Here is a 24,735-nt window from a genome sequence, read left to right as displayed (position 1 = left end):
ATTAATAAAATAATATACATCTTAGAAAAAAGATAAAAACATTTCATTCAAACAAACATTTAATTAAAAACTGGGTTGCCAATTTGGATCTTAATTAAAAAGCAGAATGGACTTTGTCTTCAAGGAAAAAAAGAAAAGAGAAACCAGTACATAACCTACCTACAGCCTATTCTCCACAAGGCTGCCCTTAAGTCAATAAATTTTTCTGAAACTCCAAGAGGTCATTCAAGAGAAGAAAGAAAATGCATGCTGGTTTATAGAACATCTTACAAAAGCCCTCTGACAATATACTAATTTAGGTGCTGACAATCCAGAGGGCAAACATTTGAGGACCTATTTCTTTCCTACCACTATCGTGACATTAGGGCTAAACTTAAAGGTTTGGAGAGAAACCCCTAACTTAGCAGGTGTAAGTCTTAGCACTGGATTTTAAGGTGTACCATAAGTGAGAAGAAAAGGCTCATAAACATAATACCAAATGCTGGCCGAGGCCTTCCAAGTGGCCCAGGCTATTGCCCATTCTCCCTTACTTCCCACATTTGAATGACAAGGGCCACTGGGTTTTTGTTATAAATATGGTCAGAATGGTCATTGGGCCCCTTCATTAAACAGAAGCCTTGTGGAAGGTGCCATCAAGAGGGACATTGGGCTGATAGGTGAAACCACTTCTCTCACGATATGAGGACATCATTACCAGATCATCCTCCAGCTGATATCCTAGGCCTGACCATCAGCAACCGAAGGTAGCTGGACTCACTTGTCCTGACCACAGCCATTTTTAATAGGGAGCCACATGTAGTTATGATGATATTTGGATGATCCATTCCCCTTATTAAACCTGTTACAAAGCCCTTTCATAGGCTACAAAAGGCCCTTCTCAAGGCACTAGCTTTGTATCTCCCAGACTTAACTGAGACAATTTTCTCTCTATGCAACAGAAAAGGAGGAATATTCTCTTGGAGTGCTAGATCATCAGATGGGACCTTCCTTTGTGCCTGTAGCATATCTGCCAAAGAAACTGGACTTTACCACCCAAGGATAGGCACCTTGCATATGTGTCTTAGCTGCTGCTGACTAACATTTGGTTTACCCATTACAGTTTGTTCTTCTCATAACATGTCTCCTTTTTTAATGTATAAAGGTTTACAAACTCTACCTCACTCTAGTGTTCTCTACCTCCAGTGGCACTACTAGAGGACTCTACACTTACCTTCCAACCATGCCCACCTCTTAATATCTCCTTTCCCAACCTAATACTAAGTATCTTCCATCTCATTCCTGCATTGAAACATTGGAAGAACTTTTGTCCCATCCCTCACACTTACAGGAGGGCACATTTCTCCAGGCCATCCATACCTGGTACACAGATGGTAGCTCCTTTGTAAACAAAGGAGCTCAAAAACTGCCTATGCCATAGTGTTGGATACTGAGGTATTCAAGCCACAGACCTTCCCTATCCATACCACTAATCAACAGGTCAAACTAATAGCCTTTCAACTTGGAACAGGGACAATCCTTAAATGTTTATATAGACTCTAAACAAGAGGATATGAAAGGCATATTTAGAGTTGCAATCTGGAAAGATTGCAGATGTCTAACAACAAATGGAAAATCTATAACTAATGCAGACCATATTTTGACAATGCTGAATGCCTCCCACCTTTCTGCAGCTATTAGAATTATCCACTGTCAGTCACAACAACTCGGCAATTCCGTAGTCTCTAAAGGAAATAATTGTGCTGATGAGTCAGCTAGGTCTGCGGCATTTGGAGCCCTAAACATGTCCCACCCACCAGTGTAAATTCTCACATTACAACCTACACCACCTCTTACCTCCTAATACTTGTCACATCCTATCCTATCTACATAAACTCTTACATTGTAATGTCATGTATAGCATACCTCCAAGGATTTAAAATTCCTAATGACTATTACTACCTCCTGTAAGACCTGTCAGACATCAAACCCCAATTCAAGGTACTGTAACCCCTTTCCCTACTCACCAGGCTAGGGGCTCACTCTGCTCCCCAGGACTGACTGGCAACTTGATTTTACACACATGCCCACAGTCAAGTGTGCCCAGTATCTCCTGGTCCTGGTAGACACTTTCACAGGATAGGTAGAAGCCTTCCCCACTACTAACAAAAGGGCTCAGAGAGTTTCTGTCCATCTCCTTTTAGACATCATCCCTCTTTTTGGGCTACCCACATCCCTCCAGTCAGAAAATGGCCCTGAGTTCACCTCTCATGTTTTCCAAGCCTTATCTAAAGCTTTAAACATTCCTTGGTTTTTCATATCCTATACAACCCCCAGTCCTCAGGAAAGATAGAATGAACTAACCACTCCTTAAAAAGACTCTTACCAAACTGTCATAGGAACTTCACCTTGACTAGGTAAAACTCCTGCCACTAGCCCTTTTCAGGCTGAAGGCTCCTCCCTAAGAAACCTATTTCTTTCTCTTTTTTAATAATTTATTCTTGTTACATCTCAATGGTAATCCCATCCCTTGTATCCTCCCATTCTTCCCTCCCTCCATTTTCCCCTTATCCCCCTCCCTTATGACTGTTCCTGAGGGGGATTACTTCCCCTTGTATATGCTCATAGGGTATCAAGTCTCTTCTTGGTAACCTGCTATCCTTCCTCTGAGTGCCACCTGGTCTCCCCCTCCAGGGGACTTGGTCAAATGTGAGGCACCAGAGTACATGAGAAAGTCATATCCCACTCTCCATTCAATTGTGGAGACTGTTCTGACCATTGAATAGATCTGGGTAGGGATTTAAAGTTTACCACCTGTATTGTTCTTGGCTGGTGCCTTAGTTTGAGAAGGACCCCTGGGCCCAAATATGCCTACCATAATGTTCTACTTGTAGGATTCTAGGACCCTCTGGATCCTTCTACTTTGCTATTCCCCCATGGTTCTCTCATCCAGAGTCTCAATGGGATGTCCTCTCTTCTGTCCCAGTTTCCTTGTAAGTGAAGGCTTTCATGGGACATGCCCCTTGGGCTAGTATGCAGATGTAAGTGAGTATATACCATTTGAGTCTTTCTGCTTCTGGCTTAATTCACTCATTATGATCATTTCTAGCTCAATCAATTAATCCACAAATTTTGGAAAATCCTTGTTTTTAATAGCTGAGTAGTAGTCCATAGTGTATATGTACCACAGTTTCTTTATCCATTCTTCTATTGAGGGACACTTAGGCTGTTTCAATGATCTGGTTATTTTGAATAAGGCTTCTATGAACATGGTTGAGCAAATTTTCTTGTTGTGTGCTGGAGCATCTTCTGGATATATTCCAAGGAGTGGAATAGCTGGGTCTTGAGGAAGCCCTATTCCCATTTTTCTGAAATAGCACCAGATAGATTTCCAAAGTGGCTGTACTAGTTTACATTCCCACCAGCAATGAAGGTATGTTCCTCTCTCCCCACATCCTCACCAGCATGTTGTTTCGCTTGAATTTTTGATTTTAGCCATTCTGATGGGTGTAAGATGGAATCTCAGAGTTGTTTTGATTTGCATTTCTCTGATAACTAAAGAGGTTGAGCATTTCTTTAAGTGTTTCTCAGTCCTTTGATATTCCTGTGTTGAGAATTCTGTGTTTAGTTCCAAGACCTATTTCTCAATTGGGTTATTTGGTTTGGTGGTGTTTAATTTCTTGAGTTCTTTATATATTTTGGATATTAGACCTTTGTCAGATGAAGGGTTGGTGAAGATATTTTCCCAGTCACTTTGGGAAGTAGGCTGTCACTTTGTTCTCTTGACAGTGTCTCCTGCCTTACAGAAGCTTTTCAGTCACATGAGGTCCCATTAATTAATTGTTGACATTAAGGCCTGTGCTGTCGGGGATCTGTTCAGGAAGTTGTCTCTTGTGCTAATATGTTCCAAGCTCTTCCCCACCTTTTCTTCTATCTGACTTAGTGTCTCTGGTTTTATGTTGAGGTCTTTAATCCACTTGGATTTGAATTTTGTGCAAGGTGACAAGTATGGGTCCAGTTTCATTGTTTTACAAATAGACATCCAGTTAGACTAACACCATTTGTTGAAGATGCTATCCTATTTCCATTGAATGGGTTTGGCTTCTTTGTCAAAAATCAAGTGACCATATGTTTATGGGTTCATATCTGGGTCTTCAATTCGATTCCAATGATCAACCAGCCTGTTGCTGTGCCAGTACTATGCTGTTTTAATTACTATTGCTTTATAGTACAGATTGAGATCAGGTATGGAGATTCCTCCAGAGCAACTTTCATTGTACAAAATTGTTTTTGCTATTCTGGGTTTTTTGTTTTTCCATATGAAGTTAAAAATTGAACTCTCAATGTCTTTAAAAAACTGTGCAGGTATTTTGATAGAGATTGCATTGAATCTGTAGATTGCTTTTGGTAGGATGGCCATGTTTACTATGTTAATTCTCCCATTCCATGAGCAAGGAAGATCATTCCATCTTCTCATGTCATCTTCAATGTCTTTCTTCAGAGTTTTGAAATTTTTTTCAAACAAGTCCTTCACTTGCTTAGTTAGAGTAACTCCTAAATATTTTATATTGCTTGTGAGTAATGTGAAAGGTGTGGGTTTTCTAATTTCTTCCTCTGCAAGCTTGTCATTTGTGTATAGGAAGGCTATACACTTTTTTGAGTTAATTTTTTATCCAGCCAGGTTGCTGAAGGTGTTTATCAGCTGTAGGAGTTCTCTGGTGGAATTTTGAGGGTCACTTATATACACTATCATATCATCTGCAAATAGGGATAATTTACTTCCTCCTTTCCCACTTGGATACCCTTGATCTCCTTTTGTTGTCTTATTGCTCTGACTAGAACTTCGAGGACTATATTGAAAAGATATGGAGAGGGTGGGCAGCCTTGCTTTGTTCCCAATATTAGAGGATTTTCCTTGAGTATCTCACTATTTACTTTTATTTTGGCTCTTGGCTTGCTGTGTGTAGCCTTTATTAATCTGAGGAAAGTTCCTTGTATCCCCGATCTCTGTAAATCTTTAAATATGAATGGGTTTTGGATTTTATCAAATGCTTTCTCTGCATCTAAAGAGATGATCATGTGGTTTCTTATTTTCTGTTTGTATATATGGTGGATTACATTGATGGATTTACATACATTAAATCATCCCTGCATGCCTGGAATGAAGCCTACTTGGTCATGATGAATGATAGTGTACTTGTATTCGTTTTGCAAGTATTTTTTTTAGTATTTTTGCATCGATGTTCATAAGAGAAATTGGTCTGAAATTCTCTTTCTTTGTTGAGTCTTTGTGAGGTTTAGGTATCAATGCGACTATGGCCTCATAGAATGAATTTGGTAATATCCAATTCCAATTCTATCTTTTGGAGTAGCTTGAAGAGTATCGGTATTAGCTTGCCCTAGAAGGTCTGGTAGAATTCTGCACTCAAACCATCTGGCCCTGGGCTTTTTTTTGGTTGGGAGACTATCAATGATTGCTTCTATTTCTGTAGTGGAAATGGGACTATTTAGCTTGTTTATCTGTTCTTCACTTAACTTTTGCAAGTGAAATTGATCAAGAAAATCATCCATTTCCCTTATATTTTGAAATTTTGTGGCATATATGCCTTCAAAGTAGGATCCTATGATTCTTTGTATTTCTTCAGTGTCTGTTGTTATGTCTCCCTTTTCATTTCTGATTTTGATCATTTGAATACTGTCTCTCTGCCCTTTAGTTAGTTTGGCTAATGGCTTGTCTATTTTGTTGATTTTCTCCAAGAACCAGCTCTTGGTTTTGTTAATTCTTTGGACTGTTTTCTTAGTTTCTAATTTGTTAATTACAGCTCTTAGTTTTATTATTTCCAGAAGTCTACTCCTTTTGGGTTTTTCTGCTTCTTTTTTTTCTAGGGCTTCCAGTTGTGTCGTTAAGATGCTTATGTGAGATGTTTCCAATTTCTTTTTAAAGGCACTTAGTGCTATGAATTTTCCTCTTAGCACTGCTTTCAATGTATCCCACCAATTTGGGTACGTTCTTCATTCATTTTCATTGAATTTCATCAACTCTTTGATTTCTCTCTTTATTTCTTCCCTGACTCAGGTGTCATTTAGCAGAGAGTTGTTTATTTTCAAGGTACGTGTAGGCTTTTTGTTATTTCTGTTATTGTTGAATTGCAGCCTAAGAGCATGGTGATCTGATAGGATACAAGGTACTATTTCAATCCTCTTGTATTTGTTGAGGCTTGCTTTGTAACCTACGATGTGATCAATTTTGATAGAAGGTTCCATGGGGTGCAGAGAAGAAGGTATATTCTTTCTTGTTTGGGTGAAAGGTTCTATAGATATCTGTTAGATCCATTTGACCCATGGCGTTGGTTAATGATGTTATTTCTCGGTTTACTTTCTGTTTCAATGACTTATCTTTCAGTGAGAGTGGGTTGTTGAAGTCTCCCATTATTATTGTGTGGGGATCAATGTGTGGTTTAAGCTTTTTTAGCAAATCTTTTACAAATGTGGGTGCCTTTTTATTGGGAGCATAGGTGTTCAGAATTGTGATGTCATCTTGGTTGACTTTACCTTTGATGAGTATGAAGTGTCCGTCCTCATCCCTTTTGATTAATTTTGGTTGAAAGTCTATTTTGTTTGATATTAAAATGGCTATGCCTACTTGCTTCTTGTGACCATTTGCTTGGAATATTTTTTCCCAACCTTTTACCCTGAGGTAATGCCTATCGTTATGGGTGAGATGTGTTTCTTAAATGCAGAAGAATGTTGGATCTTGTTTATGCACCCATTCAGTTAGTCTGTGTCTTTTATTGGAGAATTGAGACCATTGATGTTGAAAGATATTAATGACCAGTGACTGTTAAGTGTCTTAATTTTGATGTTGGTTCTAGTCGAGCGTTTGTGTAGTTGTGTTTTTGCCATGATATAGTTTTCTATTTCCTGAGTAGTTTTGGTTGTAGCTTGACCCTTTGGGATGGAGTTTTCCTTCTAGTACCTTCTGTAAAGCTGGATTAGTGGATAGGTACTGTTTGAATATGGTTTTGTCATGGAATATTTTGTTTTCTCCATCAATGGTTATTGATAGTTTTGCTTGGTAAAGTAGTCTGGCCTGGCATCTGTGATCACTTTGGATTTGCAGGGTCTCTGGCCAGGCCTCTCTGGCTTTTATGGTCTCTGCTGAGAAGTCGGGTGTAATTTTGATAGGTTTGCCATTAAATGTTATTTGTCCCTTTTCCCTTGCAGCTTTTAATATTTTTTCTTTGTTCTGTATGTTTTGTGTTTTGATTATTATGTGACACGCAGTTTTTCTTTTCTGGTCAATTCTATTTCGCGTTCTGTATGACTCTTGTATGTTTACAGGCATCTCTTTCTTTAGATTGGGGAAATTTTCTTCTATGATTTTGTTGAGAATAGTTTCTGGGCCTTGGAGACTGATATCTTCTCTTTCTTCAATGCCTATTATCCTCTGATTTCTTCTTTTCATGGTGTCCTTAATTTCTTGGAGGTTTTGTGTCAGGAGTTCTCCATATTTTCATTTTCTTTAATGGTTGCTTCAAGATCTGTGATTGTATCTTCTAGACCTGAGATTCATTCTTCCATCTCTTGGATTCTGTTAGAAAAGCTCGCCTCTGTGTTGCTCGCCTTCTTCTCTGATGTCGCACGTCCTCGTTTTTCTTCTGTCTTTGTGTTTATCATTGAATCCATTTTCATCTTCAGTTCTTGAACTGATTTTTTTATTTCTTTCAACTGATTGTTTGTACATTCCTGAGTTTCTTCCATTGCCTCTTCATAGGTCTTCAGAGCTTGCACCGTTTTAATTATTTCTTTCATCTGGTTGTTTGCATTTTCCTGAAATTTTTCCAGTTCCACTCTAAGTGATTCTTTTATGTCTCTCACCTGTTTTTCTGTGTCTTCCTGTATTTGATTAGGAATTTTATTTGTTTCCTCCATTAGTATCCTCATTACTAAGGATTTAAGGTCATTTTCTTGTAATTCCATTGTATTTGAGTTCTCTGTGTTGTTTTGTTTGGGATAGCTGGAAACTGGAGACGTCATATTGTTTTGGAGTTTTTTGCATATGCTTTTACGCTGTCCTTTAGACATCTTGCCATCTTTGTTTTTGTTGGGTAGCTTCAAAATTTGGATGGAGGGAGTCTGATGATAGATTCACTTGTTTTCTCACGATTTCCCTAGGTTGGAAGCTCTGATACTTCACGGGTGTGTATGGCAGGAGGCTAGCCCTGTCGTTTTGGACTTTCACAGTCAGTGATCCTTACCTCCCCTGTGCTGTGGGTCCTGTAATCGTTCTGGGTCTCTGAATGAACATTGGGTCAGACCAATGTATACACAGCCTTCTGTGTTCCCCGTCAAGTCCAGCCAAGGACACTGGGTACGAACCACATGCGGAGCTCAGCTAGATTCTCAGGGCCTGAATCATCTGCCGAGCTCAGCTAGGGGTTCTGGGCCCAAAATGCACACTGGTTAAGAAGGTTAGTGGGGAGAGGAGGCATAGTTTTTCTTTAGCTTGCTCCAGCTGTTTAGCATCCTTGGGTTCCTTGGGGCAAGACCAATCATTATTTCAGTATATTCCGAACCTCCTCTCATCAAACTACATCAACAGATCAGCAGGAACAAGGAACAGCACAGGGGAAACACCAGCAGCCTCCTTCCTTCACAGAGGTCCCCGATTCTCTCTCAGTCTTGTATTTATTTCCACCGACCAAAACATGCTCTTACATTAGGCACTTCCTAGCTGACAAATATCATGTGCCCTTGACCTTTCAGGAGGCAACTATGAGTTCAAAACAAACTAGAGCTTGCCTCATATCTCTCACTTGAGATTAAAACAAAAACACATTTACATATATATTAAAACATTGGCAGCACATAAGAAATATTATTTTGTAAGCTTACTTAAAATGCACTGTGTGTATTTGTGTGTGTGTATTTGTGTGTATATGTGTGTGTGCACATATACATGTAGTTAAATGAATTTACAGTACTGTATAGAGTGGCAATGCTCCCAGGAGAGATGTAGACTATGTAACAAATCATCTAATGTCAAATAAGGGAAACACCCTTTTGAGTTATATTCAAGAGTTTTCTAAGAGACTGAAAAAATAGAGACAGCTGCTATTGGTCTTCATTGTTTCCTAGTACTTGAAAGTGACACCACACACTTTGGACATAAGACATGAAAGAATTGGGCTGGAATTATGATGATGATGTCTTCTGAAAACTTAATTTTATAATATACCAAAGGAGAAAATCAAAACAATCATTATTCTTACCCAAAGCTAGTGACTGTAACCATGACAATGACTATCTGAGCTTGATATCTTCAATACTACCATAGTAAATGATTCATTCACTGTTCTACTGCCATGAAAAGATACCAGGGCCAAAGCAACATTTATAAAAGGAAGCAGTTAATTAGGGCCTTATTTACAGTTTCAGAGCATTTGTTCATTAGCTTCATGGTGGGAATAGCCCATTTGAACAGAAGCTAAGAACTTCATCTGGATCCACAGGCAGAAAGACAGAAACCTGGCCCTAGCATGGGCTTTTAAAACCTCAAGGCTCATGCCCAGTGATACACTTTAACCAACAAGGACACACCTACTAATCTTTATAAGCCTATAAAAGGGCTTCAATCCATGATTATTAAGCATTTAAATGTATGAGCCTATGGGGACTCTTCTTATTGAAACCACCCCAGTAACATTCAGATCTTAAAGGACAACCAATAGATGTCTAATCTAACTAAAGTCCAGAACAACAGGTGGTGATAGTAATTAACACTTTAAAATAGACAATTCCCATGAGCTACAGAGTTCATAAACCATAGAGATGAACTTACTCCTGCAATTTTATTAAATAAATGCTATATAGCTGAAATCTTAACAAACAACATGGTTGTATAAAGTAGCCCTGACCAATGACCACAGGAGACATCATGCTGTAAAGAAATTGATAATCAATGACTACTGAGAGGAAGAGTCAGTTTATTCCAAAATTAAGTCCTCTCATGGGTTACCAAAGATCCGTTCATCAGACCTAAACATATGTACATACACACAACATTAAATAGATTCACTAAGTTTTATACACACAGAGATATGCGTGTCCATGTACACACACACACACACACACACACACACACACACACACACACATTGCTTTTTGGAACATCTGATAGAAAAAGCTTTTTATTTTTCTTTTTAATTCAGATTTTTCACCTTCTCACAAATGTTCACATTATAAAGCTGAGTCATTAATACATATTGCTTTAAGATGAAAAGCATATTGGAAGGTATTTGGATTTTTGGGGATATTAACTGTAGGTTTGGAATCTGGCTCTTCCCCTCTCTCTATTTTGCATCTTGGCCATCATGATATAAATAGTCCTTCCACCACATACTCTTACTGTGCCATAGGCCCTATGTGATAAGGCCAGAGAAAGATGATCTGAAACCTCTAATACCTTGAATGGAAGTAAATGTTTTTTCTTAAAATATGTTTATCTCAGGTAATTGTTACAGAATTGGGAAATCTGGCTATTGCAGTACCTATTTAGTCCATTTTAATGTATTTTCAGAGCATACTTGTTGGATTATGTTAGTATCTAATAAAATATTAAATATTGAAAAATGTAAATAACTATCAATTAGAAAACCAAAAATACAAGTTTGAAAACACAATTGCTCTTTTAATTTTTTCCCATGAGATTTCATATTTATAGGTTAGCAGACAATGTGCTCATATAAAATGGAAAATACTTGTACATATTCAGTTCTAACTGACAGATCCCTGTGAAATATTTTTAAGTAAAAACTTATAATTGAGATCTTATTTGCTGTAGGATAAAGCTTATTTTGTGACTTTTTTCTGTCTTCCAAATCACAGAAAATAGTTATTTCTTCCTTGTTTTTATTGAAATGATTAAAAGCAAGTAATGCAGGAATATTTTTCCATATATTGCTTGAGTGGTTTTTATTGAGCTGTAATACAAATTATGCTTACCTTTCTAATATTCTTAGCAATTACTCCACACATTGCTGTTATTGCTCATTCTGCTCTACATTTGGAGTTAGGAACCAACATTGATTGATCACTTCCAATGCTATTTGTCAGGTTTCATTGTTAATACAAAATATATAATGAGTCTTGGAGAATGGGGCATTTTCTAAGGTCTCTTCATTAAGTGTTAGTGTTCCTGCCTGGACGTGACTCAATATTTTCTTAGTCTTCTTTCCACTGAATAGGAGCATAAAGATGGTTCCATGGAGTCCATTGCATCTTATACTGATTTTTTTTTTAGTTTTGCTATCACACTTTGAAATTTACCAAGAAATTTAAAAGCTATTGTGAGAATCATTTCGTTTTCAGAGCATTCAAGGTGATAAACTGAATATGTTTTCTTCCCTTCAGTATGAAAATACTGGAACATGTATAGGTTAAATGAACTCTTTAAGGTTTCTGAAAGACTTGGCAATTTGTCCTTTCTTATCACCATAATGTTTTACTGATATTCCTTGGTTGATCAGTTTTAAGGAACTTAGGAGAAAATAACTGAGAAGCCATTCAATCTAGCATAATTTCTAATTTGTGATCTTCAAAATTTTAGACAGGATCTCACTTTGTAGTGCAAAATAGCATCAAATATGCTACATAGTACAGGATATCCCCCAAGCCCCCAAATATCCTTAGCCTCATCTTTTAAATACTAGGGTTATAGGCATGTTCTTTGACAATTCCCACCTTGATCATTTTTATGAGCTAGAAACACGAGAATCATAACACTTAGATACTTTAAGCCACATTTTAATTATTTTAATGTCATATCTGAATAGGACTTCAGTGTACAATATGTTTATCTAAATAAGAAAGTGATTGGAGAACAATTATTGAAACTCTACAGCACAGCTTATGGATACATTTTTTTCTCAGCCCTTACAACAAACATATAACGAACAAAAGCTATTTAATTTGAACTCTATCTAAAGTATAACATATCTTTACAGCCTGATCCATGCCCAATCCCTTCTTTTCTCCAGGTCCACCTTCATGCCCCTCTGCCCATTCCTCCCTCTTCTTTTTCTCAGAAAAGGGGAAGCCCCAAGAATTAGCAACTCAGCCAAGCACCTCAATTCACAGCAGGACTCAGTGCAATCTTTCCTGCTGAGGCCAGACAAGGAAGTCTAGTTGGGGTAAGTGATCCAATGGTAGGGAACTGAATCAAAGAAAATGTCTATTCCTATTGTTAGGGGCCCCACATGTTGACCACACTGCACATACGCTACATGTGTGTAGGGGGTCTTGGTCTAATAGATGCATGCTCTTTGGTTGATGATTCGGTCTCTGTGAGCCTCCATGGTCTGGCCTATAGGAGAAGAACATTGAGGAGCCTGAAGAAGCTACCTGTTTTAGCCAGCTGAGACTTCCAATGGAAGTATAAACTCTCAGACCCAAAATTTGTCTTGCCTACAAGAAGTAGTAGTAAGGATGGGGCAGACATTGAGGGAATATCAAACCAATGACTGGCCCAAATTGAGATATACCCCATGGGAGAGAGACAGTCCCAGTGACTATTAATAATATTCTGTTGATTGCAGACAGGAATCTAGCATAACTATCTTATTAGAAACCTAAAATATCAGCTGATGAAAACAGATGCAGAGAACCACAGCCAAACAATAGGCCAAGCTTGGGAATTCTGAGAAAGAGTGAGAGGAATGATGGAGGGATCCAAAGGGGTCAAGGACACCACAATAAGGCGTGCAGACTATTTCTTGAATTTTAAAAACTGACAATGTGAAGTATACAGAAATATAATCTAAATGTTGATGAATCTGAAAGGCTTTATAATTTTACAATTTATATAAAAGATTACTAGAAAAAATTTCTATTACAAACAAATTGCACAGAATGAGGGACTTACCTTTCTATTATGTCATGTAAGTTATTCCTACTCCTATTTATATTCAAGAGAGCAATCTTCTTAGAAGATGTAATTAAAACAGAATCAGTGATGAGAGATGTCTGAGTCCAACTGCAAAGAGTAAATGAAAAGCTGAGTTAAATATATAATTGCATAATATTTATTATACAGTAATTTTAAAGATTGTAGGTAGCTTTTAAGCATCAATATTTTGCCAAATAAACTTCAATTCCAGCTTCTAAAGCACCATAAGAAATTATTCTTTAGAGAGCATTTGGAAAAGAAGTTCTGTCATCTGTTATTTTTTACAATATTTTCATGACCTTTTTATTGCACAGAAATAATCTTATCCATATTTTTTTTCTTTACAGGAACTTGAGAGTGTAGGCAATTGCAACAACATCACAGATGTTCCTTCATGGAGGGGGACAGCTGTATGCTCTTACAGGTAGCTTGTAGCACAAAAAACTTAATTAAAACAGATGCCATCTAATTAACACATTATAAGGTCCTTTTTTCTTTCCTTAAACTACTAAATTTGCATATGCTATAGATCCATTTATTTATTTATTATTATTTTTTACTTATTCACTTTATATCCTGATGGCAGCTATATTCCCTCCTCTCCTCTTCTCCGACTCCCATTCTATTCTACTCAGAGAAGGGAAGACAATCACATGGGTACAAACATACCCAGGTACATCAAGTCACAGCAGAACTAAGAGGAACCTCTTCCACTGAGGCCAGGCTAGGCATCCCAGCGAGGAAAAATGGATCCAAAGGCAGGCAACAAAGTCAGAAGCATCCCCCATTCCAATTATTAGGGGACCCACATAATAAGAAGTCTGCAAAGATGCTACATATCTGTAGATGGTGTAGTCCAACCCATGGATGTTCTTTTGATGATAGTTTTACAGTCTCTGAGAGCCTCCATGGGCCCTAAGTAGTTTACTCTGCACATCTTCTTTAATGTCTTTGATTCTCCTAGTTTCCTCAATCCTTCCCCTAACTTTTCCACAAGACTTCCCAAGCTCAGCTTATTGTTTAGCTCTCTGTCTCTGCTTCTCTTTCCATAAGATGCTTGATAAAGCCTCTCAGAAAACAGCTATACAAAGTTCCTACATGCAATCGTATCAGAATACATTAATAATGTCAGAGGCTGTCTCTCTCCCATGGCGTGGTTCTCAAGTTGGCACAGTCATTGATTAGCCATTGCCTCTATCTATGATCCATCTTTATCTCTGACCATATTTTAGACAGAAAAAAAATTTTGGTCATGGATTTGTTGGTGTACACATTCCTCCACAGGAAGAACTGCCTAGCTACAGAAAATCACTGCTTTAGGCTTGATATCTGCTACTTCTTGGAGTAGAAATTAGAGTAAGCCTCATATAGTTACAGAAGCCTCCCAAACCCCAGGTCTCCTGCTTGTCACAAAGACTTTCCCCACCCATTTCCTTTCTATTTCCCAACCTCCTCCCTGCCAGCTCCCATCTCATCTGATGCTCACCCATCCACAGAGCCTTCCCCAGGCCCTCTCCCACCAGTTTCCTCTATCCATTCAAATCTAATATCTATTTTATTTCACTTTCTAAATGAGATCCTAGCATCCTCCCTTTGACCCTCCGTTTTACATAGCTTCTCTGGGTGTATCTACTGTAGCATAGTTGTCCTGTACTTTATGACTAATATCCACTTATGTGAGAACATACAATGTGTGTTTTTCTCGGTCTGGGTTACCTCACTCAGGGTAAAATATTCTCACTCTGTCCATTTGCATGAAAATTTTATGATGTCCTTGTTTTTGATAATTAAGTAGTATCCCATTCTGTAAGTGTACCACATTTTCTTTACCCATTGTTCAGTTGAGAGACATCAAGGTCATTTCCAGTTTCATGCTATCATAAATAAAAGTTTTTGTGAAAGTAGCTGAGAAAGAGTCCTTGTAGTATGATGGAACATCTTTTGGGTATACACCCAGGAGTAAGATAGCTGGATCATGAGATACAACCATTTCCAATTTTCTGAGAAACTGACAGATTAATTTCCAAAGTTTTCATATAAACTTGTACTCTGACATGCAAAAGAGGATTTGTCCCTTTGCTCCGCATACTTACATGTATTGTCATTTGAGGCTTTGATTTTTAGTTATTTTGATGGGTGTAAGATGGAATATCAGTATTTTGAAGTGTATTTCCCTGCTGACTAAAGACATTGATAATTTTCGTAAGTACTTCTCATCCATTAGAGAGTCTTCTGTTGAGAATTCTATTTAGCTCTGTACTCCATTTTTAATTGGCTTATTTGGTTTGTTGCTGTTTTATTTCTTAAGTTCTTTATACGTTTTAGATATTAGTCCTCTGTCGGAAACAACATTGGTGAAGATCTTTTCCCAATCTGTAGGCTGTACTTTTTCCTATTGAATGTGTCCTTTGCCTTGCAGAAGCTTTTCAGTTTCATGAGGTCTGTTTATTAATTGTTGAACTTAGTGTATGAGCTGCTGGGGTTCTGTTCAGGAAGTTGTTCATTATGGCAATGAGTTCAAGACAATTCCTCACTTGCTTTTCTGTTAGACTTAATGTATCTGGTGTTATGTTGAGGTCTTCAATCTATTTGGATTTTAATTTCATCCAGGGTGATAATGATGGTTTTCTTTCTATTCTTCTATATAGAGACATCTAATAAGCTCAGTATCATTTATTGATGATGCTTTTGTTTTTCCATGGTATGGTATGGGTTCATTATCAAATATCGTGTCTGTAGCTGTGGGATTATTTCTATGCCTTTGATTCAGACATGTCTGTTTTCATGTCAACACCATGCTGGTTTTTTAAATTATTGCTTTGTAGTACATCCTAAAATCTGGGCTGGTAATATCTCAAGAAATTTTTTGTTTTTCTTTTTTGTTTTGTTTCGTTTTGATTTTTATATATGTTTGTTTTAGCTATTCTGTTTTCTTTCCATATGAATGCGAGTAGAGTTCTTTCAATGTCTGTAAAGCTTTGGTTGGAATTATGATGGGAATCGGATGAAATATCTGAATTGTATTTGTTCATATGGCTATTTTTACTATGTTAATTCTATTGATCCATGAGCATGGAAGATCTTTACAATTTCTGATATCTTCTTCAATTTCTTTCTTCAAAGACTCAAGGTTTTCCTCATACAGGCCTTTTACTTGCTTGGATAAAATTAGAACAAGGTATTTTACACTATTTGTGGCTAATTTTGATTGGCTATTTTGAAGGGAGTTGTTACCTTAATTTCATTCTTAGTCTGTTATCCATTTGTGTAAAGGATGGCTACAGATTTTAAATTTTAGTTACTTGTATATCCACCCACTTTGCTGAAGGTGTTTATCAGACGTAGAAGTTCAAGAGAAGAATTTTTGGCTTCATCTGTATATACTATCATATCATCTGCTAATAGTGATACTTTCAGTTCTTCCTTTCCAATTTGTATCCATGTGATCTCCTTTAGTTCTTTTATTGATCTAGCTAAAATGTGTATTTCTACATTGAGTACATATGGAGAGAGTTGGTAGTCTTACTTTGTCCATGATTTTAGTGTAATTGCTTTATGTTTTTTTTTCCACTTAATTAGATGTTGGTCATCTTTTTTTTTCTTTCAGGGTTTTTATATAGTGGATTATACTGATGGGTTTTTGTATGTAAAAACATCCCAGCAAGTATGGAATGAAACCTATTTGATCATAGTGGATAATGCTTTTGAAACATTTTTAGACCCAATTTGTGATTTTTTTTTTACTGATAAAGCCAATTTGAAAAATATCGTCAATTCAAAATATATCATGATTTTAAAAGTAAGCTAGATTTAGGGGGTAGAGAGACTGCTTCTAACATTAGAGAAATATTTGTCTTTTTCATTAATGTAGACCTTATATTTATATATGAAAACACAATAGAAATGCAAATAATAATAATAATAATAATAATAATAATAATAATAATAATAATAATAACAATAATAATAATAATATAGGTCATGTATAAATAAGTGATATATGAAATAGTAAATGGTTCATTAGGCAAAGATCATTCTCAGACAAAAATACACAGAAAAAAACACCTTTAAGCTCTGATTTTAAGCACTTCAAATATGAATCTAGTGTTTATTTCCTCTTCTGTGACAATAAAAGCCACACCAGTGTATGTCAATATTTTCTGTGTAAAACTGGGCTAGCTCTCATCCACATTGTAGGAAAAGAAAACCTCATTTAGTTATATAAATGGTTAACACATACTAGTTTTTTTTTTCCTGAAGATCCTGGAGATGATTTATAAGAAATCACTTAATCTCATTATTTGAACATAAAAGGGATATACTGTACAGAAAAGATTGGGCAAACATACCATAATAGCAATCCCTGCTTATTCACCTCTGAACTGTGTACATGTGTTTAAAAAGAATAGATATTTTCTTTTGAGACTTACACCAACCAAGAGGGAAGGTATTATAATCATTAGTTTATAGGTGAGAAAACATAGGTACTGGACTAATTTTGTAGAAAGCATCAACAGGATTCACACTCACCTGTATCTTTTCTGTGTTCTGTTTTCATTTGCATCCATTATTATTGTAGTTGAAAGAGCTTTGTAACATCACACTCAATAAATCTCATTAATTGATTTTCTATGTTTCCTTAAGCAATTTAAAATACATTTATATTACTGTAACTCAAGAGGACTATCTCTACAAAGTGAAAATTTGTGAAGAAAATTGTGAGTTTAAGAACTACAGTTATAATTCCTTGAATGGGTTCATTGTTTTCAGTGCATTCCAGATAGAACAAAGGCTGCAAAAAGGAACTGTTTGTATAATTTCAGATTATATAACACACTTCACATTACGATTAAAGAGACCAAAGCAGAGCCCACTATACCTGTACAATTAAAAAATCAAATTTTCTAATTGTATAACTATTAAAATTCCATTTGATTTTTATCTCTGCCACAGGAGCAACTTGGAATTCTGCAGGATTGATACTTAATACTTGTTGAGTATAAAATCCTTGCAAATTTTAAGAATAATGCATTTTAAATAATTAACTTTTCCATTATCTAATTCTTTTTAAAATTATTTTATTTTTGTACATATACATTTATATTACTACACACATATACAATACTTTACCTATGACAAAAAGAAGCACGACTCAATCAGGAATTATATAAACGTTACACTTTTTTGTTTTGGCTATTTGTGTTTGACAGTCTTGAAAAAGATATGTTTCTTATCATGATGCATCTAAATTTTTAAATTTAAATCAATCTCCATGACATACTGCCATTATCAACTTAGAACACCAATCAAGATCTTAAAACATCTTAACGCCTAAACAATTAGGTTTCATTATAAAACTAAGCTACCAGGGATCCAAGATGGCAGCAAGCAGTGTGGACCATGTTTGGAAGCTCCAGTGAACAATTCAGGGAATTGCACAGATTTCTAAGCCAGGAACACCAAGGTCCCACACCACAGCAGCAGGAGCGGTCCAAGGTTCGGGTGGACCAGGATGCGGAGGACCTGCATGCCCCTGCACATGGGAGGAGCATAGTTTTTCTCAGATGAGAGCAGCAGCAGCAGAGACAGAAGCAGCAGCAGCAGCACCAGCACCACCAGTGGTGGTGGCAGAGGTTTGCAGCTCAGAGCCTTCCAGTGAAGGCAATTGGTGTGGTGGACGGTGGCAGTTGCTGCAGCAGAGTGGACTCTGGACAGGATTTTGATTGTGTGGTTCCTTGAGACCCAAACTGGACTCAGCGGATAGTTCAGCCCCAGAGTACCGGGTTCACTCAGTGTGCTGTGCCGTGGAGACACTGGCTCAACTCAGCAAGCAATTCTGTCCAAGGTAGTAACTCAGTGCAGCCACAGCTCCCCTGCTGTGATGCAGGCTGGGCTAAGTGGTCAGTTCCACCCTAGGCACCAGCTCAGCTCAGCGGAAGTTCTCCTGCTGTGACGCAGGCTGGGCTTAGCCCTCAACTCCAACCTACGCGCTAACTCAGAACAGCCACAGTTCTCCTGCTGTGACACAGGCTGGGCAGAGCACTCAGTTCCACCGGAGGCGTGAGCTCAGCGCTGCTGCAATTCTCCTGCTGTGGCAGACGGTTCAGGCCCTGAGAATCTAGCTGAGCTCGCCACATAGTTAGGGCCCAGTGTCCCTGGCTGGACTTGGCAGGAGACCCGGAAGGCTGTGGATACCTTGGCCTTACCCAAATCTCATTAAGAGACCCAGAACGATTGCAGGACCCACGCAAGGGGGAGATGAGGATCACTGGCTGTGAGAGCACAAAACGACAGGGATAACGTCCTGCCATCCACACCAGTGAAGCATCAGAGCTTCCAGCCTACGGAAATCATGAGAAAATAAGTGAATCTAACATCAGACTCCCTCCATCCAACTCTGGAAGTTACCTAACAAAAACAGAGATGGCAAGATGTCTAAAGGACAGCGTAAAAAAACATACACAAAAAAACCGCCAAAAACATGGCGTATCCAGGTTCCAGCTATCCCAAAGAAAACAACACAGAGAACTCAAATACAATGGAAACACAAGAAAATGACCTAAAATCCTTGGTAATGAGGATGATCATGGAGGAAACAAATAAAATACGAAATCAAATGCAGGAAGAAGCAGCCAAACAGGTGCAAGACATAAAAGAAGCACATAGAGTAGAACTGGAAAAATTTCAGGATATTGTAAACAACCAGATGAAAGAAATAAATAAAACGGTTCAAGATCTGAAGACCTATAAAGCAATAATGGAAGAAACTCAGGAATATACAAAAAAATCAGATGAAAGAAATTAAAAAATCTGTTCAAGATATGAAGATGAAAAACAATTCAATGATAAACACACAGACAGAAGAAAAATGAGACGTGAGTCCTCAGAGAAGAAGGCGAATGACACAGAGGTGAGCTTTTCTAACAGAATCCAAGAGATGGAAGAATGAATCTCAGGTCTAGAAGATACAATCACAGATCTTGAAGCAACCATTAAAGAAAATGCAAAATCAGGAAAACTCCTGACACAAAACATCCAAGAAATTAGGGACACCATGAAAAGAAGAAATCTGAGGATAATAGGCATTGAAGAAAGAGAAGATATCAGTCTCCAAGGCCCAGAAACTATTCTCAACAAAATCATAGAAGAAAATTTCCCCAATCTAAAGAAAGAGATGCCTATAAACATACAAGAGTCATACAGAACACCAAATAGAATTGACCAGAAAAGAAAAACTGCGTGTCACATAATAATCAAAACACAAAACATACAGACCAAAGAAAAAATATTAAAAGCTGTAAGGGAAAAGGGCCAAATAACATTTAATGGCAAACTTATGAGAATTACACCCGACATCCCAGCAGAGACCATAAACGCCAGAAGGGCCTGGACAGAGATCCTCTACACCCTAAGAGACCACAGAAGGCAAGCCAGACTACTTTGCCCAGTGAAACCATCAATAACCATTGATAGAGGAAACAAAATATTCCATGACAAAAACAAATTCAAACAGTACCTATCCACTAATCCAGGTTACAGAAGGTACTAGAAGGAAATCTCCATCCCAAAGGGTAAAGCTACAACCAAAACTACTCAGGAAATAGATAACTATACCATGGCAAAAACACAATTACACAAACGCACAACTGGAACCATCATCAAAATTAAGACTCTTAACAGTCACTGGTCATTAATACCTCTCAACATCAATGGTCTCAATTCTCCAACAAAAAGACACAGGCTAATTGAATGGTTGCATAAACAAGATCCAACATTCTTCTGCATTCAAGAAACAAATCTCACCATAATGATAGGCATTACCTCAGGATAAAAGGTTGGAAAAATATTCCAAGCAAATGGTCACAAGGAGCAAGCAGGCGTAGCCATGTTAATATCAAACAAAATAGACTTTCAACCAAAATTAATCAAAAGGGATGACAAAGGACACTTTCATACTCATCAAAGGTAAAGTCAACCAAGATGACATCACAATTCTGAACATCTATGCTTCCAAAACAAGGGCACCCACATTTGTAAAAGATCTACTAAAAAGGCTTAAACCACACATCGATCCCTACACAGTAAAAATGGGAGACTTCAACACCCCACTGTCACTGAAGGACAAGTCATTGAAATAGAAACTAAGCTGAGAAATAACATCATTAACCAATGCCATGGGTCAAATGGACCTAACAGATATCTACAGAACATTTCACCCAAAGAAGAAAGAATATACCTTTTTCTCTGCACCCCATGGAACATTCTCCAAAATTGATCACATCATAGTTCAGAAAGCAAGCCTCAACAGATACAGAAGGATTGAAATAATACCTTTTATCCTATCATATCACCATGCTCTTTGGCTGCAATTCAACGACAACAGAATTAACAAAAAACCTACACATACCTGGAAACTAAACAACTATCTGCTAAATGACACCTGGGTCAGGGAAGAAATAAAGAAAGAAATCAAGGAGTTTATAAAATTCAATAAAATTGAAGGAACAACATACCCAAATTTGTGGGATACATTGAAAGCAGTGCTAAGAGGAAAATTCATAGCACTAAGTGCCTTTAAAAAGAAATTGGAAACATCTCACATAAGCATGTTAATGACACAGCTGGAAGCCCTAGAAAAAAAAAGAAGCAGAAACACCCAAAAGGAGTAGATTTCTGGAAATAATCAAACACAAAGCTGAAATTAACGAATTAGATACTAAGAAAACAGCGCAAAGAATCAACAAAACCAAGAGCTGGTTCTTTGAGAAAATCAACAAGATAGACAGGCTGTTAGCCGAACTATCTAAAGGGCAGAGAGACAGTATTGAAGTCAACGAAATCAGAAATGAAAAGGGAGACATAACAACAGACACTGAAATAATACAAAGAATCATAAGATCCTACTTTGAAGGCATATATGCCACAAAATTTGAAAATCTAAAGGAAATGGACGATTTTCTTGATCAATTTCACTTGCCAAAGTTGAGTGAAGAACAGATAAACAAGCTAAATAGCCCCATTTACCCTACAGAAATAGAAGCAATCATTGATAGTCTCCCAATCAAAAAAAGTCCAGGGCCAGATGGTTTCAGTGCAGAATTCTACCAGACCTTCAAGGGCGAGCTAATACCGATACTCTTCAAGCTACTCCAAAAGATAGAAAAGGATGGAACATGACAAAACTCATTCCATGAGGCCATAGTCACATTGATACCTAAACCTCACAAAGACTCAACAAAGAAAGAGAATTTCAGACCAATTTCTCTTATGAACATCGATGCAAAAATACTAAATAAAGTACTTGCAAAACGAATACAAGAACACATCAAAGATATCATTCATCATGACCAAGTAGGCTTCATTCCAGGCATTCAGGGATGGTTTAATATACAGAAATCCATCAATTTAATCCACCATATAAACAAGCTGAAAATAAAAAACCACATGATCATCTCTTTAGATGCAGAGAAAGCATTTGATAAAATCCAACAGCCATTCATGTTTAAAGTTTTAGAGAGATCGGGGATACAAGGAACTTTCCTCAGATTAATAAAGGCTATATACAGCAAGCCAATAGCCAAAATGAAAGTAAATGGTGAGATACTCAGGTAAATTCTTCTAAAATCGGGAACAAAGCAAGGCTGCCCACCCTCTCCATATCTTTTCAATATAGTCCTCGAAGTTCTAGTCAGAGCAATAAGACAACAAAAGGAGATCAAGGGTATCCAAGTGGGAAAGGAGGAAGTAAAATTATCACTATTTGCAGATGATATGATAGTGTACATAAGTGACCCTCAAAATTCCACCAGAGAACTCCTACAGCTGATAAACACTTTCAGCAAATTGGCTGGATAAAAAATTAACTCAAAAAAGTCTGTAGCCTTCCTATACACAAATGACAAGCTTGCAGAGGAAGAAATTAGGAAAACTACACCCTTCACATTAGCCACAAGCAAAGTACAATATTTAGGAGTTACTCTAAGCAAGTGAAGGACTTGTTTGAAAAAAATTTCAAAACTCTGTAGAAGTGATGTAAGATGACATGAGAAGATGGAATGATCTTCCTTGCTCATGGAATGGGAGAATTAACATAGTAAAAATGGCCATTTTACCAAAATCAATCTAAGAATTCAATGCAATCCCTATCAAAATACCTACACAATTTTTTAAAGACATTGAAAGTTCAACTCTGAACTTCATGTGGACAAACAAAAAACCCAGAATAGCGAAAACAATCTTGTACAATAAAAGGTGCTCTGGAGGAATCTCCATATCAAACTGTACTATAAAGCAATAGTAATTAAAACAGCATGGTATTGGCACCGCAACAGGCTTGTTGGTCAGTGGAATCGAATTGAAGACCCAGATATGAACCCACACACATATGGTCACTTGATTTTTGACAAAGAAGCCAAACAACTCAATGGAAAACGGATAGCATCTTCAACAAATGGTGCTGGTCTAACTGGATGCCTATGTGTAAAAAAATGCAACTGGACACATATTTGTCACCTTGCACAAAATTCAAATTCAAGTGGATTAAAGACCTCAACCTAAAACCAGAGCCACTAAGTCAGTTAGAAGAAAAAGTGAGAAAAAGCCTGAAACATATTGGCACAGAAGACAACTTTCTGAACAGAACACAAACGGCCCAGGCATTAATGTCAGCAATTAATAAATGGGAACTCATGAGGTTGAGAAGCTCCTGTAAGGCAAGAGACACTTTTAAGAGAACAAAGCAACAGTCTACAGACTGGGAAAAGATCTTCACCAACCCTTCATTTGACAAAGGTCTAATATCCAAAATGTATAAAGAACTCAAGAAATTAAACACCACCAAACCAAATAACCCAATTGAGATATGGGGCTTGTAACTAAACAGAGAATTCTCAACACAGGAATATCAAAGGGCTGAGAAACACATAAAGAAATGCTCAACCTCCTTAATCATCAGGGAAATGCAAATCAAAACTACTCTGAGATTCCATCTTACACCCATCAGAATGGCTAAGATCAAAAATTCAAGCTACACCACCTGCTGGAGAGGATGTGGGGAGAGAGGAACATACCTTCATTGCTGGTGGGAATGTAAACTAGTACAGCCACTTTGGAAATCTACTGGTGCTATCTCAGGAAACTGGGAATAGGGCTTCCTCAAGACCCAGTTATTCCACTCCTTGGAATATATCCAGAAGATGCTCCAGCACACAACAACAAAATTTGCTCAACCATGTTCATAACATCCTTATTCTTAATAGCCAGATAATTGAACCAGCCTGAGTGTCCATCAATAGAAGAATGGATAAAGAAACTGTGGTACATATACACAATTTTATACTATTCAGATAATAAAAACAAGGAATTCCCGAAATTTGTGGATAAATGGATTGAGCTAGAAATGATCATAATAAGTGAGTTAACCCAGAAGCAGAAAGACTCAAATGGTATATACTCACTTATATCTGCATACTAGGCCAAGGGGCATGTCCCACGAAAACCTTCACTTACCAAGAAACTGAAACAGAGGGGAGGACATTCCATTGGGACTCTAGATGAAAGAAGCATGGGAGAATGGCAAAGTAGAAGGATCCAGAGCGTCCTAGAAGCCTACAACTAGAACATTATGATAGGCAGATTTGGGCACAGGGGTCCCACTCAAACTAAGTCACCAGCCAAAGATAATACAGGCTGTAAACTTTAAAACCCTACTCAGATCTAGGCAATGGTCAGAACATTCTCCACAGTAGAGTGTAGAGTGGGATATGACTTTTTTATGTACCCTGGTGCCTCACCTTTGACCATTTTCCCTGGAG

The sequence above is a fragment of the Acomys minous genome (genome assembly GCF_964271855.1).
Source record: "Acomys minous genome assembly, chromosome: 8".
Classification (NCBI taxonomy): domain Eukaryota; kingdom Metazoa; phylum Chordata; class Mammalia; order Rodentia; family Muridae; genus Acomys; species Acomys minous.
The sequence above is the reverse complement of the archived record's forward strand: the minus strand, read 5'-3'. Positions refer to the sequence as shown.